We start from the raw sequence: 21,411 nt of genomic DNA on the forward strand, positions 1-21,411 counted from the left end.
GTTGGGTCTATTTGTATCTTTTCTTATCACAAATTAAATTCCATAGAACTTTAGAGCATTGCCTCCCCTAAAGGAAGCCTTGAAGTGAGGTAAGGCTACGTTCACATATGTGCCGTAATCCCAGTATTCTATTCTATAAGGAACAGAATTTAGCATAATTGCCAGATCCTGCATATGCCAGACACTGCTGGTGCCCAATGGATCCCAATGACTGTAATGGGGTCCATCGGGTTTTATTGTATGAACACCAGCATTCGGCTGGAAAAAAAACTTCTGTATTTTATTCTTTTTTTGTGCCTGAATCTGCGATGGAGGCTTCTGTCTGAACCAATGCAGCAGATGTGAACCTAGCCTAATTCTCTCACAATATGGAGCTTTGGCATGCTGGAATAACCAACTAATGTATCATTTTGGGTTCAAACATAATATCATTGAACCTCACAGGATTTCCTGACACTGTCTATGACCTATACAGATGGACATGTAAAGCGGTTCTGCCATAGACCCTCTACTACCCAGCGTAGGATAGAGAGAGAAATGCTGAGCTTGGGGATATATCATTTTCTATGATTTGATTAAAATACTACTAGGACACATAGAGCGAGCCTGCGAGTCCTGGCTCCTCTGCCCACACAGAGTGGTTGGCAGCTTTTCTGTATGAGTTTGCATATAGGGAGAGCTGGCAACCACTCTGATTTCTCTTGGAGACTTGGCAGCGTACAAATTGCATTTTACATGAAAATACTGAATCAAATTGAAGGAAACCATATAAATCCTCAAGTTCAGCATAACTTCCTCTCTTCTATACTGCCACCAGAAAGGGTCGCAAAGGCCTTATATCCTGATCTATTTAACTCTGTCCATAAGAGGCAGCAGTCTATCATTTATTTAAAAGGATATGTCCCCATTGTCTGATAGGTGCTGGTCTCACCGATCTGGCCCGCACCAATATCGAGAACAAAGTGGGGTTTCCTGAGTCTGGCCACCACCAAGCCCTCTACCCATAGAAATGAAAGTCCCATTCACACCATATTTGGGGCATACATTGGGACATTTTGGGGGGAGGGGGTATTTGCTTAAAATACTGTAAGATCTCTTTCATATAAGCAAGTTTTCCATCCGGATGTGTGTAGTGAACGTATAGCATCCGGAATAAATGCTGTGGGTCTGTGTTTTTTTTATATATTACTAGATGAAGGACCCAACTTCACTAGGGTATATTTAATCTGTTTCATGTAATGTTTGTGTGTGTTAAAAGATATCATCAATATCAACAATATCCACTATAATAGTGACATCTACAGCACCCTGGCCCCTTAACAGTGACCTCCAGAGCCCCCCACCCCTTAACACTGACCCCCCCCCCCACAGTGCTCTGTCCCTTAAAATTGGACCTCCACAGCAGCCCACCCTCTTAACTTTGACCTTTACAGCAGCCTTCCTTCCCCTTTAACAGTGAGTTTAACAGCACATCACCCCCTTGACAGTGACCTCCACATGGGCCCGCCCCCTTAACAGTGGCCTTTACAGGAATACGCCCCATAACACTGACCTCCCTAGCGGACCATCCCCTTAACTGTGACCTTCACAGCAGCCTGCCCATAGGGTGGCCAGAGCTCCAGTTTTAGGCCAGACAGTCCGGGTTTCAGACTCCCTGTCCTCCATATGGCGCAGGGCCTGGACAGACACAAGGATGTCCTTTTGAACAGCTCACTCTCAGACAGCAGCACTGTGCTGTCTGAGTGTGAGCTGCAGGAAGAAAGTCACCGTCCCTCCCACCCCTGCAGCTGACAGAAGTTCATTTTTAACTTTATTTTTTTAATCCCTATTGGCTGAGGAGTGGGAGGGGGCGTGGCCTAACCAGATCGAGGTATGGCTTAGCGGGACCTAGAAGTTGATTTTTTAACTTCATCTTTTTAATCCCTGTCGACTGAGGAGTGGGAGGGGGAGTGTCCTTTTGAAAAGCTCTAGGGTGGCCAGGGGTCCAGTTTTAGGCCGGACAGTCTGACTTTCAGACTCCCTGTCCTCCGTATGGCACAGGGCCTGGACAGACACAAGGATGTCCTTTTGAGCAGCTCACTCTCAGGAAGTCACTGTCCCTCCCTCCCAGAAAGTCACTGTCCCTCCCACCCCTGCAGCTGACAGAAGTTGATTTTTAACTTCATTTTTTCAAGTGAGAGGGGCTTGGCCTAACCAATAGGGGCGTGTCTTAGCGGCACCTGGGGGCGGGGGTTTTAAGTTCATCTTTTGAGGGTGGACACATTGTGGCAGGGGGCGTGTCTGGGCTCCTTCCTGCAAGAGTGACGCCCCTCTTTGCACCTTACTGGCTCATTTGCATACCAAATAAATTAGATTTTCAGCAGATAAAAAACATCTATTGCTGACAAAGGCACATCTTGAAATAAGGGACTAAGTGTTATTAAGCCATGGCTTTACTTCATTATCCTGGTTTTTGTTCCAATTTTAGTATATGTGCTGCCGAAGTTTCGGCAGCACATATACTAAAATTGGAACAATACAGAGAAGATTAGCATGGCCCCTGCGCAAGGATGACACACAAATTCGTGAAGCGTTCATTATCCTGGTGACAGATTTCCTTTGAAGTTCACCTACAGCAGTGAAGAAAAATGCCTGGGTTGTTATGGAAACCAGGAGAACCGTGTATGTGGAGGCTTGCGAGCTTCTATTGGCTGATAAGGGTCATGTGTCCAAGCTTCTATTGGCTAATGCATTTTTTGGTACTATCTCAGGAACGGTTAGTGCTAGAGAGCTGAGTCCCGGTCTAAAACCTTCCTGGACACCTGACGTACCTGTGTGCCAAATTTCGTAATTGTAAATGCAACAGTGCGGATTCCTTTAGCGGACAAACCAACATACACTCACACACATATGCACTCAGCTTTATATATTAGATGTAGATGTCTGCGTTCAGGAAAGATCGTAGCATGTTATTGTGTGTTTTTCATGCAGCTCTGGTCCCATAGACGTGAATAGGGCTTGTGTGAAACATTGTTATTCCTCATTTTTTCTACACGTGTGTGAAAAACGCATGCAATCCGGACACGAATACACATTTAACGCAGTAGCAGACACAACTTATTAAACTTATGTGTAAAACCATCAGTTTTTTCCTGAACAGATCCTGACACAATCGGTATCGCTTGTGGGAAAGAGGACTAAAACATTTTATGGCAATTCAGCGACATACATATAACTGACTTTCATTAAAATAATATTAAAACTAATAATGGTGAAAATGGATTGCATAGCACAAGGCTTTTCAGTATTCTTTAAAAACATTATCCAGAGGTTGATCACAATATATTAACAAAGGGACATCATTTGTAAAGCTGAAATAGATGTACGTCTATCCACTTCTATCATTTTGCAAAATTTATCCTGAGGAAGACAAAACCCCCATGAGGCAGATGTCAATTTTCATAATCTTAGGAGGAAAAAATCCTTCATGCCTACAAATCTAGCAGTCATCCTTATAAAGTAGCCCATAAGCAGTATGTGAATGAAACCTTAAATGGGTTTTCTGGTAAAAATTATTTTTTAACAAGTTCCTGCAGCATGGCCCCTGAAATAGAAGATTCATACTTTCCTGTTCCACGTTTCTCCGGTCCTCCATGCTGCCTCCGCTCTCTATCTTCCGATCCCGGCACGGTTTACATTGACATGGTCACATGCACTGCTCCAACCAGTGACTGGCTTCAGTGGTGATGTGCTGCTTGCGGCCACATCATCTCTGAAGCCAGTCATTGGCCAGAGCGGTGCATGTCACCATGCCTATAGCCAGACAGATTTAAACAGGGCTGGGACCGGAAGATGGAGGGAACTTGGGCAGCACAGACCACTGGAGCGGAGTGGAGCAGGTAAGTATGAATCATCTGTTTCAGGGGCCATGCTTCGGGAACTTGGTAAAAAAATCATTTTTAATGGAAAATTCCTTTAAAGGGGTTTTCTGGGAAGTCTTCACTGTTACTTAGGTTCCCTAATATAAGACTCATACTTATCTGCAACCTAGCTTAGGTATAGACATAGCCACGTGTGCCACAGAAGCCAGTGACAGGCTTCACTGGTGATATGTCACTAAGCAACACATAATCCAGCAATGATAAGCCGCTTGGGGACACATCACAACTGAAGCCAGTCATTGGCTGCCATGGAGCAGGTGACCATGTGCAACAAACACTAATTCCCAGGGTCTCTTTTGTAATGGTGGTGGTACCCAGGTGTAGGATTTGCTGAGTGGTATAGGGTGGCCTAAAATGTCCCTTCTAGTGTGAGTGTCACGATGCTCCTACCTGGATACGGTTGTACCCCAGGCATTGGGTCCGAAGCAGACAAATATGGGGAAATAATTGAGGAATTTGAAGAAGTTATGATGAAGTTGAATAGCAGCTTTACTTTTGTAAACTTTCATCAGACACAATCTTCAAACTTTGTCTTGGTCCCAGTAGACTTTGGCTTTAAAACTCTGGCAGGAAAGCTCAACTCTGCTACATCTGTTGCTCTCTGGCTCTGCTGTGCTGACAGGATTGCTGTATAACGTAGCTTCTTCTTTATGCTGCAAATTTTCTCTTTGTAGTTTGTCTCTTAATTATGCCAGGGATTTCTCTTCCTGTCTCTTGAGGCTCTAAGATGTGGCATCCACAACCAGCATAGCTGAAGGTGCTCTGGCTGGCTTGGCCTGGGCATGTCCAGCAGAGAAATGCCCAGCACACCCTACTTCCCCTAGCAAGGGGTAAGCTAGACTAACTAAAACTGATCCCCACCCTTCCTGCATGAAGTGGGACTCGCCCACTCCTCCACAGAGGGGGGTTAGAATGGAAAGGAAGGTTCCATTCTACCTAACTGTAGCTCTGCCATGTTTGCTGCCACCTGCTGGTGAACCAGGCACATTACACATGAACATAACAGTTGCAAACATTAGAAATATGAATGCACACTGGACCTGAAATAAATACACAAGATGACACTTTGTTAGCCCATTAGAGACAGTAGTGGGGTGAAGAAGTGGTAATGCCACTCTGGGGCATTACACATGTCCATACCCCAGCCACAAGTACACAAGCTGGGGACCAGGAGATGGCTGAACAACAGGTGGTGGTGCCGAGCAGATAAGTATGAGTCTTCTATTAGGTCATACATCCTAGGGGCCATAAGTAAATGGTGAAGAATTCCTAGAAAACCCCCTTTAAAGATTTCAAACCTGCACCAGAACAGGATTGTTAGGCAGCATGCTAATGAAATCAGAACTAAATGACTTCTATATGCAGTGACCACACTGGGACCTAAGAGAACTGAAAATCTCGGGGCTAGTAAGCTGTGTCTTTTCCCAGCTCAATAAACTTATAAATACATGCCTGTTTACTGTACATATGTCACTATTTTCTGATGCAGTGGCGCTAGACTAGGGCTATCGCCAGGACGTTCTGTGTGGGCGGAGGTAACACACCAGCCTCTCTTCTAGCTGTGTCAGCTCCTCCTCCCATCTTATGGCCAGACCACCTCTCCATGTTGTGTATGGCCAGACACCATTCTAGCAGACATACAGAACAGAGATAGTCCCAGGCAATAGGCTTCTTCCAGGCAACTGGCTAGCAAAATGCAGTCTATCAGTAGTTGGTCCATTGATCTGGATGAATCTACGTCTGTAAAGCTCTGATGGTGACTGACTTCCACCCTTACCTCATGTACCGTAAATGGTGGGTTGAAAGAATGAGTGACAATCGTTTGCCTCTCTGGTAGGGGGCATGAGTGACCCTGGATAGATGCCATTTTTTCCTGATGCAATTTTTTATGTGCTTCTTGTTACATTTTCGGCATGGATTTTTATTTCTGCCCATTTTCAATTGAAATTCTGGACATGGATTCCATGTCAAGAATGGACAAGACACTTCTTTTTTTCATGCTGTGGTTTAAAAAGATGCAACCAAAAAAAAAAGCCCCTTCATATTCCCCAAATGAAATCAGTGATGAAGATCTTCATACGTTTTTGGCACGGAATCTGCATCAAAATCTGCTTAAAAAAAAAACGCCATGTGAACATACCCTTAGGTGCCACACTGGGTTGAGTGGCCCTGCTGACACAGTATTTAATGTTAGTAGCCGCAGATAATCTATTGACATAAATAGCAGCCCTGTTGGACTACAGCAGCTTCTCCGTAGTATCTCTTACCTCTGTCAGATCAACGATGGCTTGTCTTTTTTTAAAAAGCGCAATAAAACATGTTTTTTCCAGCAAATTTGAGAAACGAAAAGCAAAAATTGTGTGAATTTACCACTTTTTCAAGACTAATTATATATACTTCATCTGATGGTTGTGGGAAATACTGCTGAGAAGCTGCTTCTTAGCGCTGGGCACTGTGTGGTGCTACAGACATGAAATACAGTACAAATACCGCGGGGGGGCCACCAACGTGTCTTTATCTTGGGTTCCCACTGGTTATTATTTTTATTTATTCGCTTCTTTTCACAGTTACAGCTAGCTGACATCAAGAACAATAACTCAGAACAGGGAATAGCTCGTAGACCAGGGACTACTTTTTATTCTCCTGGTCTGTGTAGGTGTCTCTAATATAAACAATTGTATGTACCCCCTGATGGCGTTATCAGTCTTTTCTGTTCATTTTTTTTTGCTTTTTTCAAATTTTAAACTAGTTACTAATAATAGATATATTTTAATATATGGTTTAGTCTTCTGTGATTTATAGTTTGCTAGGGACCCTTTAACATGGACAGAGGATCAAGATCGGGGACAAACGTTCCAGCCAACTCTCGCTTTCAATAATTACCCGTGTAAGCTAAAATCAACTTTGTCAGCAGCATATTGCCCTGTGTAAACAGGCACGTGGCGCCAACAAACAATGAATTTGCACGGGGCATGAACAATCTCAGTAACAATCATTCATCTCAATAAAGATAATTGTTGCATCTAAGTGGAGCTAAACAAGCGAGCAATGATCAGGAATAAATGATTATTGGGCCATGTTAGTGGCGCAGAATATTACGATTAGAGGTATGGCATCTGAGAGTTTTAGGGCCAGAATTTTTGGCACAGAATTTTTTGCATTTCCGCCTCTAAATCAGCTCCAAAAAAATGCTTCAAAAGAGCCGCCTATTCATGTAATGAGGAAGCAGCACTGGTTTTGGAAAAAAAGAAGCAGCATTCCCTCTTTTGGGGCAAAGTCCAGGCTGAATCTCCCATTGAAATGATTGGAAACCATCAAAAAACAGCTCCGTCCAGTTTCCCTGAACATATCCTGACCCATTCTGTATTACTCGTGTGAAATAAGCCTTATATAGCTGAGCAGTGCAAGAGACCACTATGGGGGAGATTTATCAAACTGGTGTAAAGTAGAGCTGGCTTAGTTGTCCATAGCAACCAATCAGATTCCTCCTTTCATTTGTGACAGCTCCTTTGAAAATTGAAAGGTGGAATCTGATTGGTTGCTACGGACAACTAAGCCAGTTGTACTTTACACCAGTTTGATAAATCTACCCCTATATTTTTGTATAGCAAAGGGGCAAACCCTGTCTGATTCTGGACATCATGTATGGAGACGTGGTGGGCTTGTATGCTTTAAAATGCCAGGGCTGGTTTCAAGTCTGAGTCTGGCTTTCAAGTCTGACTCTGGCCCTGAGCATTATTTACATAGACATGATAATTTGTGCATTATAGGTTGTATTACGTCAGTGTATTGGAGCGACACAAGTCCAGACATGACGTCTAGATTAAATATGAAAAGAGCTGTGCATATATGCAATCGAATTAATACATTCTTTTTCATGTGAGGATCAAACATGAGCGCTCCAAAGCTATATCTATTACCACACAGATTCACCTAGTCAAGTCACATTCACCATCAAGATATCAAGCTTAGTTAATTCACTATTTATTGATGCGATTTTTATGGTTTTACTAGCGAAGTGCAGCGTCCTTCCACTGGATGGTTTTAATGAGACTGCTTCCCTCCCACGTAGTCCTTGTCCCTTTACTGCATAGGAAGATACTGTAATGTTCAAATCATATTAATAAAATATAAAGAAATGCTGGGCTATGCCATTGATGTGGAGGCTGAAGGATTGAAACGTAGGTGGGATAAACAGGTTTCTATGCAGATGTTCTGAAGTTCTGTAGAATGTTCCTTGCACATGTACACCTCAGCATTGGCAGACGTTGGATCTACAGTCAAGATCTGTTATTCAGAAGAGCGTTACCAGTGCAGAAATCATGCTCCTTTTGGGAACATGATTTCCCGTTATGGACCCTGAACCTTTCACAGGACCGCAAGGTATTATAATGCCTTATGCTGTGTGTCTTTGCCCAATCATACATCCACTAAATTGTACTGACATAATCTCGTCTAAAGGCTCATTCACACGTCAGTGTTTGGTCAGTGATTTCCACCAGTGATTGTGAGCCAAAACCAGGAGTGGATCCTACACAGACATAAGGTATAAGGGAAAGATCTGCACCTGTTCTGTGTTTAGAGCTGCACCTAGTTTTGGCTCAAAATCAGGGCCCATTCAGACGACCGTAGTGCTCTGTGGATCCGCAAAACAGGGATACCGGCCGTGTACATTCCGCAATTTGAGGACTGCACATGGCCGCAGCCATAATAGAAAATGCCTATTCTTGTCCGTGATTGCGGACAAGAATAGGGCATGATCTATCTTTTCCACAGAGTCGCGTAACTGAACCACAGATGCGGACAGCACACGGTGTGCTGTCCGCATCTTTTGCGGCCCCATTGAAATGAACGGGTCCACACCCGTTCCACAAAATTGCGGAACGGATGCGGACTTATTCATACGGCTGTCTGAATGAACCCTCACTGATGGAAATCACTGACCAAAACACTGACGTGTGAATGAGGCATAATTCTGTAGATGTAAGGTCAGGCAGAGATACACAGCATTATAAGGCATTATAATGCCTTGCGGTCCTGTGAAAGGAACAGTGTCCATAATAGGAAATCACCTCACATATGAAGCATGTGTTCTACAGTGGATAAGCTCATCTGAAATTAGCCTTAGGCTTCTTTCACACGGGCATTGCTGGAAAAGGTGCGGGTGCGTTGCGGGAACATGCGTGATTTTTCCTCGCGAGTGCAAAACATTGTAATGCGTTTTGCACGCACGTGAGAAAAATCGGCATGTTTGGTACCCAAACCCAAACTACTTCACAGAAATTCAGGTTTGGGATCGGGGTTCAGTAGATTGTATTATTTTCCCTTATAACATGGTTATAAGGGTAAATAATAGCATTCTGAATACAGAATGGAGGGGTAAAAAAAAAAAAAAAAATTTTTTTAACGCACCTTAATCCACTTGCTCGCGCAGTCCGGCATCTCTTCTGTCTCTTTCTTTGCTGATTGCAGTCAAAGGACCTGTGGTGACGTCACTCCGGTCATCACATGAGCCGTCACATGATTTTTTACCATGGTGATGGATCATGTGATGACAGGAGTGACGTCACCACAGGTCCTTTGAATGTAATCAGCAAAGAAAGAGATAGAAGAGATGCCGGCTGCGCGAGCAAGTGGATTAAGGTGAGTTAAATTTTATTTATTTTTTTAACCCCTCCAGCGCTATTGTGCTATGCATTCTGTATTCAGAATGCTATTATTTTCCCTTATAACCATGTTATAAGGGAAAATAAGGGAAAATAATAAAATGATCGGGTCTCCATCCCGATCGTCTCCTAGCAACCGTGCGTGAAAATCGCACCGCATCCGCACTTGCTTGCAGATGCTTGCGATTTTCACGCAGCCCTATTCACTTCTATGGGGCCTGCGTTGCGTGGAAACGCACAATATAGAACATGCTGCGATTTTCACGCAACACACAAGTGATGCATGAAAATCACTGCTCGTGTGCACAGCCCCATAGAAATGAATGGGTCCAGATTCAGTGCGGGTGCAATGCGTTCACATCTTGCATTGCACCCGTGCGGAATACTAGCCCGTGTGAAAGGGGCCTTAGGACCTTAGGGTACAGCCAGATGTTCAGGTTTCTTGATGCAGTTTTGGAAGTGAAAACCAGGAGTGAATTCAGAAAATAGGAAAAATCTTATCTGTCCATTACATACTTTCTGTCCTGACTTCTGGAAACCTGAATGTATGGGCGCACCCTTAGGTCTCTTTACCACAAGGGATCCAGAATGTATCAAAGTCTGTTTAGGGAAAAATTGATGATTTTTCATAAAAGATCAGTCAGCAATTACTTTTCGTATTTCATTATTTTTTTTTCATCTGGTTTGCATCCGTTCATGTGCATAATAATAACTGAAGAAAAACACAAGTTATCTCCATCGGTTTCATTGACTTGAACGGTCTAGTCCTGTGTGAAAAATGGATGAAGATAGAAAATGCTGTGATTTTTACTGAATGAACAAGTGGTTAGTTAAAAACAATGCCCATACATTTATTGCAAAGAAAAAAAGGGGGTTAGTGAGCACATCCCAGTGCGCAGGTGCACGTCACCATCGCTGGAAGTGCAAAAGCAAAAAGAAAACAATGCAACATCACTCTGCAAACACAAATACTAAAGTAAATGCAATTGTGCCATACTCACTATAGAAAATGTACTAATGCTACGTTATAAATATGAGATTCTTAGCAAATACATTATGTGTTAAATCATTTGTACCTGTCCGCCAGCATCAAGGCGATCTCTTTAGGAAAAGAACCTACACACAATATTCCCTCCACTGGTGCTATACTGGCCTCCATAAAATTCAGGGAATGCAGGGTCCACTTGCATGCTGAGCCCACACTGTGGCATCAATTTGATCACGCGCAATAGAACTTAGTATGAAAACGTTCTGTGTGCACTAGTATGTGTCTGTTCATGTGTTTACTAATAGTCCACAAGAAAGATTGTGATTTCTGGAATTTGGTGCAGATTGGAAAAAAAATAATGGAGCGATCGTGCGGAATCCGCCTCTCTTTATTTGCTCTACAGCCTCAACTGCACCACAAAAGGTGGAGAATTTGAAGAGAGGAGTTATTGACAACTGTGTGCACAATGGTTGATTGATCAGGCATTCTTTCAAACGTTTGGTCAGCTTTTTCCACTCCATAAAGAATCGCCTTGTTACTCCTTGTGTAACTATAGGTATTTTCCAATTTTATTTCATGGAGAATAAAACTATATAAAGGGGTTATGTATAAAATGAAAATAAGACATCATATAGTACATGACCCTATGTATTTTGCTGTCTGCAAAAAACGGATACTCAAAAAATACGGATGAAATCTGTGTGCATTCCGTATTTTGCGGAACGGAAAAGCTGGACCCTAATAGAACAGAACTATCCTTGTCCATAATGTGGACAATAATAGATGTTCTATTTTGTTGCGGAACGGAAATACGGACATACGGAAACTGAATGCACACAGAGTAACTTCAGTTTTTTTTGTGGACCCATTGAAATAAAGGGTTCCGTATACGGTCCGCCAAAAAAATAAAAATGGAACGGACATGGAAAGAAAATGCGTTTGTGAGGCCTAGCAAAGCTAGAACCAGTCCTGTACCTTCCATGAAATCAGAGATCTCCCCATTCATTCCTAATTCCTCCAATTGCTCTGCTAGATTTTCTCTGGCTGACAGCACAGGGAGCGTGTCTTTTCTCAGGGGACATGTTCTTTCTACTACATCTCTACCCTATCACAGCTTAGGTGGTGTGTCCTTTCTGCTGCAGCTCTCGCCCTGTATCTATCATAGCTTTTAACAGTGGATATTGTTGGTGGCAGTTGACGTATGTAACTGAGCATGTGTGACCACCTCAGTAGGTGGACATGCACATCACTATATAGATTAAGCACTAGGGTGCACCATTATCATGAAGTAAGCCTCACAAATGGAGCATTTTGTGATAGAAAATATAAGCACCTAGTTTTTTATGCTGAATTATATTAAAATAACATTTAACGGTGACATGTCCCCCTTAATGAAACAAACAGATCTGGATTGCTGATTAGCCATCGTTATTTGTTAATATATAAATTATTACAGAAATATTCATTACTCTTGCTTAGAGAGACCCGGCAGTTAGATATTCTGAACTGCCATAGAAAAGGGTAGAAAACATCAAGAAAGAGAGCCCAAAATAAAATTCCATATATGCTATTATAATTTAGTTTCTTAATCATGAGAGTCTCAGGAGTCTTCTGGTCCTGGTCTTTTGTAGGTTAAAGGGCATCTGTCAGCAGTTTTGTACCTGAGACACTGGCTGACCTGTTACATGTGCACTTGGCAGCTGAAGGCATCTGTTTTGGTCCCATCTTCATATGTGCCTGCATTGCTGAGGAAAATGATGTTTTATATATGCAAATCAATCTCTAGGAGCAATATGGGCGTTGCCGTTACACCTAGAGACTCCATTTTCTCTGCAACTTCCGCTCCCTCTGCAATTTGATTGACAGGACCAGGTGTGATGATGTTTTCACTTCCTGGACCTGTTAATCAAAGTGCAGAGGTTGCGGCAGTTGCAGACAAAACGGAGCCTCTGGGTGTAACGGCAACACCCTCATTGCTCCTAAAGGCTCATTTGCATATATTAAAACATAATTTTTCTCAGCAATGCGGGCACATATGAACATGGGACCAACACAGACGTTTTCCGCTGCCAAGAGCACATGTAACAGGTTCAGCCAGTGTCATAGGTACAAAACTGCTGACAGATGCTCTTTAAGTGCGTGCAGAATATTGGGATTATCAGTATTTTGACTGCCTATGCCAAATATCAAAAACGGTTCTGCATATACTGTAGTGGCCAGGGTTAAATTTAAGGATATAGTAGGCTCGTTCTAACCATTGTGAGGACTTTCACATTTCAGAGGGAACAGCTTAGATTCCCGTATGTTAAATATATAGATTCCAGCTTGTATGTTTCTGCCAGTTTTAAGGCAGCAAACACATTAATAAATATCCCACTAAACAATATGAATTGAAGTAATATCATTTCCCCCAAAAGATATAAAACGATGGGTTCTCTGAAGTATGATGTTGCCAAGGTAACCAGCAACCCTGAGATTAATCACATTGTGATCCTATATGTTCACATAAGATGGAAGTCGCTGTTTGATCTTTGTGAAGTACATGGGTCAAACTGTGATGAATTGGGGTCATAAACGTCATTGGATTCTCGGGATGGGGGCTTGTCGTCATCAACTAATATTTCACAAGCACAGATCTGTCCAAATCCTCCATTTTCAGCTATATTATTGAAAGACGTTCATTAAGCAATTAGATTAATTACTGTAATATAAAATACGTGCGCCTACCACAACAGAAACATGCAGAATTGATTGTAAGAAGAAAGGACAAACTGATTAAATCCCTTTATAGCCAGCCAGGTGCTCATGGGGGGCAGTAAATAATTAGGCTGTCAAGGACAAAGCCACAGCATTTACAGTTATTAGCGGCATGTACTCTGCGGAGAAAGCGTAATGTACTCTGATAAAGCTAACCTATATGGCTCATCGCACCGCAACGTGCTGATAGTGGTGCGGCAATCAGATTACAGCTCTATTTTATTTGACGCCTATAAAAAAAATCCAATTTCAAATGGAGACTACTTTTTCTGTTGGAATTATATGAAATCTAAATGAGAAATATGCATTTGTGCCTTGTTATATTGTGCCATCAAATGGAATCACCCTAAAAGCACCGCTCGGAACTTGTATAGAATGGTACTGTACATAAGCACAATGGGGGAGATTTATCAAACTGGTGTAAAGTACAGTAGAACTGGCTTAGGCTACTGTCACACTAGCGTTCTGAACGGATCCGCTCATATAATGCAGACGGTGGCTCCGTTCAGAATAGATCCGTCTGCATTATATTGTATAACATTTTCTAAGTGTGAAAGTAGCCTGAGCGGATCCGTCCAGACTTTTACATTGAAAGTCAATGGTGGACGGATCCGTTTGAAGATTGAGCCATAGTGTGTCATCTTCAAATGGATCCGTCCCCATTGACTTACATTGTAAGTCTGGACGGATCCGCACGCCTCCGCACGGCCAGGCGGACACCCGAACGCTGCAAGCAGCGTTCAGGTGTCCGCCTGCTGAGCGGAGCGGAGGCTGAACGCTGCCAGACTGATGCATTCTGAGCGGATCCGCGTCCACTCAGAATGCATTAGGGCTGGACGGAAGCGTTCAGGGAAGCTTGTGAGCCCCTTCAAACGGAGCTCACAAGCGGACAGCCGAACGCTAGTGTGAAAGTAGCCTTAGTTGCCCATAGCAACCAATCAGATTCCACCTTTCATTTTTCACATCTCCTTTGGGAAATGAAAGGAGGAATCTGATTGGTTGCTATGGGCAGCTAAGCCAGTTGTACTTGATAAATCTCTAAAAGACAAGTATGTAAAGGCTCTACTGTGTGCAAGTCCCGAGATAATTTCAACTGATTGGTCATGTCTTACTTCTGTAATCGTTAGCTTTTCGGTATAGTCTATACTGAATTTTTTTTCAGTGGGATAAAGATTGAAAAAACTGAAGTGATAAGTTTTTTTTTAATTAATAAAAATTCTGCCTCAGTCCTGGTTTTTGTAATTGCTCAATGACCTGTGATCCATCTTATTCTGAGGAGAAAGTAATTGGACAGGTTTCACTAAAACCCTTCCAGGACCTTTCACACTTTGATCCCACAGTTCTGAGGTTCTGGAGTGTGGCAATCAGAAGAAACTCTGACTGGCAGAAGGAGCGGAAGGTGAACAGTGTAGCAAAGCCTAGGGTTGTAAGGAACCAGCAGTCCCATGCAGGACATCGAATAGCAAACGGCTGAACTGAACATGAGTAATTTGGAACATTGGGAAGTTCTCAAAATCCATCATAAATCGAGGTGAGCAAGTTCATTGGAAATGTATCGAATTTGACCTGAAATTGATATAGACATGAGTTGCATTCGAATCCGAATTGTTGGCAATTCCGGTGAGAGAGAAAGAAAAAATTATAAAAAATAGTTAAAAAGGGGGGACAAGATAATAAAAATATGGAGACCTCAGAATGTAATACACTAATTTTCAAGCTAATTGGATGGTTCCCAAATTGGGTATAATCGAGACCCAAATTGAATCAGTTGTTCGGTACGGCCGAATCGAAGCTGAATCAAATTTTGAGTGGTTCTTATCTCTAGTCATATTTCAGATCAATGGCTGACCGATTGATGAGAGAAGGACAATGTTTTGCATCAGTTTTTCTCATCATACTGCAGCAAATTCAGATCAGTTTCTAATATCCAGTGTTTGTCTAAGGCTACAGTACTTTCACACTTGTGGCAGAGTGATCCGGCAAGCAGTTTCGTCGCCGGAAATGCCTGCCGGATCAGGCAATCTGCATGCAAACGGACAGCATTTGTAGACGGATCCGAATCAGTCTCACAAATGTATTGCAAGAACGGATCCGTCTCTCCATTTGTCATACGGAAAACGGATCAGTTTCTGGTTTTTTTTTCACATTTTTACCGTCATCCGGCATTCTGGTATTTTTAATGCCTGATCCGGCACTAATACATTTCAATGCAACTGATCCGGAATTTTGGACGGAGAGAATACTGCAGCATTCAGTGACTGAACTGAAGACATCCTGATGCTTCCTGAACAGATTTCTCTCCTTTCAGAATGATTGGGGATAAAAATGATCAGCTCTTTTCCGGTATTGAGCCCCTAGGACGGAACTCAGTGCCGGAAAAGAAAAACGCTATTGTGAAAGTACCCTAATCTGATAAAATTTGAGGTAAAGCAAATGGATTCAATTTCTTATTCCTAGTAAAACTTTGCATGCTTGAATTTTATGAATTATATTCATTTATATGCTTTAGGTCTCATGCACACGACCGTGCTGTTTTTTGCGGTCCGCCCCAAAAAATGGAAGCCACCCATGTGCCTTCCGCAATTTGTGGAACGGAACGGGTGGCCCATTGTAGAAATGCCTATTCTTGTCCACAAAACGGACAAGAATAGGACATGCTTTATTTTTTGCGAGGCCACGGAACGGTGCAACAGATGCGGACAGCACACAGAGTTCTATCAACATCTTTTGCGGCCCCATTAAAAGTGAATGGGTCCGCACACGAGCCGCAAAAAATGCGGCACGGATGCGGACTACAAAAACGGTCATGTTCATGAGGCCTTATAAAGTATAAAACTGAATAGCGTGTTCTTACAAGACAATAAAATGTAAGCATCATAAAACCTAATTACTATATCCCTGTCTTCCTGTCTAGGATCTAGACTTTATATGATTTGGCAGGTTTTCAGAATTCTTGATGGCTTCAGAGTTCGTAAATTGACAGCACTGGACCTGAAGGATGTATTGCACATTAGCAGAGCCTAAAATTGTCTGCATAGTTTTTACCCTACATCTCCATAAGCAATAGTAGGGATCGGCTTCTGGGCCAATCATTCTAAATGATCTATATGAAGATATATACACCATGATCCATATATTTTGGTTTCAAAGAGTTTGCAATTGGGTCTCTGTCAATATATCAAAGCTTTCAAAACTCCTTTCCATTGAATGACTGGAAAACACTGCAGAAAAAAATTGCAGTAGAAAATGTGTCTTCATTATCTGGTCAATTACTGATCATCTGCTTTGAGACAGAATGGAATATGGTAACTTTTTGATTATTGCTTGCTATTTGCTAAAGGTCAGAAACCAACAATCTGCCTATTAACCCACTAGGATGCCAGCTTTTGTGTGCAGCATTACAAGTCCTTACACCAGTGTGAGGTATATATGCACACGCAGTACATTTCATACATTCTTCATAATCTGAAAAATATTAAGTAACATGAATAATGGACCTAAAGTAGTGAACTGAATGTAAATGGAAACATGAAAAATTAACCAATGTCCGACAGTAAGGGCTCCTTCACATACACAATTATTTCCTGCAAGAAAAAAATTCCATACTCGCATAACATTATACTGTTTTTAAATAAGCCACAAATATCAAAAACGCCACCAAAAAATAAAGCGCTGCAAAGTGCAAATGAATATTATTCAGTGATGTGAATGGATAAACAACACCCTCTCATCACTGAATACAGTGTGAGCTATTCCTTCTCTTTGCTGTATGTACGGTGTGCAGTAACATTTCAATTAAATAAAATTACAGGATTCAAGTAGAAAGATGTTAAAAAGGCAACTAAAATGTCATGAATAGAAGAACACTGCAAAACCCTAGGTGGGATTTCAGTCTTACTACAGTTGTCAAAGAGATTTTTTTACGATTGTAATTTTGATGGCCTATCCTTAAATACTCACTGTACTTTCACACAATTTCATTTCATTTAATAGAGAATGTAAATTTTTATATTACTTAATTAAAAAAAATGCCTGCATCCACCTTCAAATTGCCATAAAGCCATTGCCAGTAGTGGTCCCACTTCCACCTAAGTTGCAGTCCATTGCCTGTTGTCAAGTATGATCCGTCGTCTCTGGTAACAGAAACTCAGAAGACGGCTAAGAAGACGTGGGGCATGTCAAAGCTAGCTGGGATTGTGAGCCTGATAATAGAACTGCTTCTACACTGCTTCTAAACATCACAGGAGCCTCCTGTTTGTAAGTGTGATTTATCCACCCTTCTATGTTCTGTGAATTCTGGAGATGAAAAAATAACATAGTCGGAAGTAAGAAAAAGGAGTTCACAGCAGTAAACTGCCTGCAGAAGGGAGATGCCCCTGATTATGTGTGAAATGCATCTAGCTGTGCAGCTAAAACAGGGAATAATATGGCTGTAAAAAACATTAGAGAAGCCCAAACATAACTGTTTCTTCACAGTTATGATTGTACATAGAGGCACAACCATTATACAGACTTTTTTTTTAAACTCAGGTACACTTTAGAGGAAACCTGTCAGCTCCAAAACCTCATTGTTGATGCAGGCAAATCGCTGTACATACGGTACTGTTGTAGATGTGCATGATACTGCAACTCCTATGTGGTTGTTACCTGCAGTATCAGGCACACCTGTGACAATATATATGGCACTTTACCCGAGTAAACATTAAAGGGGAGGTAGTCCTCGCCGTCCCCTTCACTCAGCTTAGGGGCGTTGACCCAAGGGGTCTCACTGTCTACACCACGGTGTGCTCTGCCTGTTTTTTTTATTGTTGTCTTCTGGCCCTGTACCTTGCTTTGTATCAGTCCTGTATATGTATAGCCTAGCAGAGCTTATCTGTGTCTGATCTATGTTCCTGTTATTGTCTGTCTGGAAGTCCTTACTGCTTTTGTTGTTCCATTCATGTCTGTCCATGTCTGCCTTCGGAAGAGTGTTCCTGTGTTTCCCGGAGGGGGAATGCCCTGCCCTTTCTCTATCTCTGTGCAGCTCTGCCTGGGGCCGCTTACTTCTATTACTTGGGGCACTGGTACCTGCTTCTGCCGTTGTTTCGTTCTTCCTGCCTGTCTGTGTACTCAATGTACTGTCGGTACCTTGTCTGGTATCTCCCTGCCGCCCGATCCTGCTGCCACTGACTCAGTTTACGCTCTGGAGTAGCCTCTTGCAACTACCCTATCGGCCTAAGCCTATCCTCACCATCTGAGGCTAGTGAAGTCCAGGTAGCTGCTTAGTTATGCCCCTCCAGAGTATTGCTAGTCAGTGGCGCATTGGGTACATACTGACTGAACAGTTTCAGTACATTAAGGTCTTCTGTTATAGTTATTGTCACGTGTCTTGGTTCCTTTGTAAGTTATGTGTTCCGTGGTCCTTGTCCTACTCGCATGACATTCCGGCACGTGACACACATCACTTCTCGCGGTATTATTAGTGTATAGCCAGCAATCAGCAAATGCTGTAGCAGAGATCCATATGAAATGATCCCACGGGCCGTATGTGACCCGCAGGCTGGAGGTTCCCCACCCCTGGTGTATAGCCAGGAAGGGATTTAAACATAGCGGTTCCCTGGATCAGAACCTGATAGGTCCATGACTTGGTGCTCCATTAGTCAGAAACTCCAACACATGCCCAATGCAGGGAGAAACAGAGCATTGCATACTGTTACTAAGGATGCGGTCGTGTCACCAGGGGGCGTGGCTAAGCAGTGCTTCTCTTCCGACTTGACCATGCTGAGGATCATGCTGCTTGAGCCCAGACAGATAAGTTTATTACATTATATATATATATATTAAAAAGAATCTTAACACATTGCAGATTTCCCACTGAGCCTTCTGTTCAGTTTTTAGCTGTCATCTCGTTACCATCACAAACAGGATTACAATGAAATAATACTCTACTGTTATTAAACTGGAGGCAGATAGCCTAGGATCACACCAATGATAATAGGTGATGGTCAAGCCTAAATCAGTTATCCATAAAAGTCAATAAGTCATCTCTTTTCTATGTCCATGTGGCTACTGTAAAGCAGATATTTGAACTGCTGTTAACTGAGCATGGCTGCCACATAATCATCTAAAAAATAACATTAAAAAAATTATAATCATAAAATAAAAATAGATTAAAATAAAAAAGTTTCCTTAAATGGGTTTAATGAGTAAAAATAGATTGTGTCCCTTTAAAAAGTACCTGTCACGCCTCCTGACATGCCTGTTTTAAATAGCTTCATGCATTCCCCATGTAAATGAGAGAAGACTGAGGGCTGGGCCCACAGGTACAGATGGTACACGATGCCACACAGACGCAGACAACGGTTCTTTCCCAGCAGTTGAGTTTACTGAACAGTGTAGTGAACAAGAAGCTGAGAATATATAAAACAGATTGGTACACAGAAAATAAACCAACAGTGAATTTAACACTGCCTAACAATAAACCAATAAATGTGATGTTTTCCCCAAAGTCCACTAAGCAGCCTAGCTGCACTAGTATGTTCCTGGACGAGTTCCTCGTTGGGGTGTACCCTAAGTATTGCTCAATACTATTTGTAATCCACAGGTAAATGTCTGCCTCTTTCCTATTTGTAATCCACAGGTAAATTATGTCTATCCCTTTGATTGCAGCTGTAATCCTTACTCCAGCTCCCATTATATAACACCCTATGAGCAGCCAGTGAGATAAGAAGGTATGAGTCCCTTAGGGCTTTGCATTAGCTTGCAGTCCGTACACCGCAATGCAACTGTGTTTGGAGCATATTTGTCTGTCCAAATGCCACTTTACCAGTGTGGTACAATGTGACGTGGCAGAGCCACACTTACAGTTTCTTGAGCAGGTTCTTGGTGCTTTAACTTATTTCCTGGTCCACCCCAGAACTGGATCCTACAGACACGACACTCCTGGGGTCGTCGCTGCAAACCTCCCCTTCGTGCTGTCGCCAGTCTCCACTGTGAGCCGGTCTATTCCCTTCCAGAATCTGCAGAGAAGATCTCTCCTGGTCTCTAGCAGCACCAAGCACCACCTCTGTCTGTTCACTTCCTGCTCCTTTCGGCCCCTCCTTCCCTTACAGGGAGAGTGTGATGCAATAAGTCAATTGTTAAGTGCTGTGTCAAACTTGCAAATGCAGCCTGCTATCACGCTTGTAGGGGTACACAAACAGCCATAAATTAGCTAATTACCAACTTCGCAAAACAGATTATAATTATTACGCTTATAGGCAGCTCTTATAGATTTTTGCTGCCATCTACTGACTAAAGTGAGACATTTCAGTAATCATACAATTTACACCTGCAGAGTAATACATTTAAGGTCTCTTGCCCCACATCCTTACATAATAACAATTCTGAACTCTGACTATGTTGTGCCATTCCTTTTATTATTTCTGCTAGAAGTTATGAATGAATTGTTATTAGCCTTCAGTAAGGGTACAGAGGGGAGGTAACCAGTTGGGGGCGTGTCCCTGCACAGTCTGAAAATAGCAGCACTGATCGGAAAGAGTGAATCTGTTCAGGTACACCCCCCCCCCCCCAACTTGTTACCACCCCCCTGTACCCTTACTGCAGACTGCTAGCAATTCATTCAAAACTTCTAGTAGAAATAATAAAGGAATGGCACAACATAGAGTCATAAGAATAGATTCTCTAGAATTGTTATTACATGGGGAATGCATGTAGCTATTAAAACAGGCATGTCAGGAGTGGTGACAGGTCCTCTTTAAACTCTATCGGAGCGACCAAAAGAGTTAAAGGAATTCTGTCATCAGAATTTAGGCCTATAAGCTAAACATATGGCGAGGTCCCTACTAATACACAGAATCCTAAAGTGACCTTATCAAATGCGCCTGTGGCTCTATAATCATATAACCTGTCACAAACGTCACAAATGTGTCCAAGGGGACGTCTCATGATGCAGGGTGCCGAGCTGCAGCCATCTCCTTTCGGTGCCCAGCGCCGCCCTCTGAATTGAAATCGCCGCCCTCCCTTTCATTAGAGCTGCCTACCTCAGTTCATCGCCGCCTCTCTAACGTCCGCTCTCCTCAGCAAGATCCCGCGCGTGCGC

At 42.5% G+C, this 21,411-nt stretch overlaps 1 protein-coding gene and 1 non-coding gene across 2 annotated transcripts in view; both read left to right on the forward strand.

The window, feature by feature from the left end:
* SYNDIG1 (synapse differentiation inducing 1) overlaps positions 1 to 21,411 on the forward strand; it is a 348,350-nt gene that overhangs the window by 9,970 nt on the left and 316,969 nt on the right. The gene's annotated exons all lie outside the window — the stretch shown is intronic.
* On the forward strand, positions 2,473 to 2,584 carry LOC122937015. The gene has a single exon (XR_006389441.1). It is a non-coding gene; the product is annotated as a U6 spliceosomal RNA (small nuclear RNA).

Source organism: Bufo gargarizans, chromosome 4 (assembly GCF_014858855.1).
Source record: "Bufo gargarizans isolate SCDJY-AF-19 chromosome 4, ASM1485885v1, whole genome shotgun sequence".
NCBI lineage: Eukaryota > Metazoa > Chordata > Amphibia > Anura > Bufonidae > Bufo > Bufo gargarizans.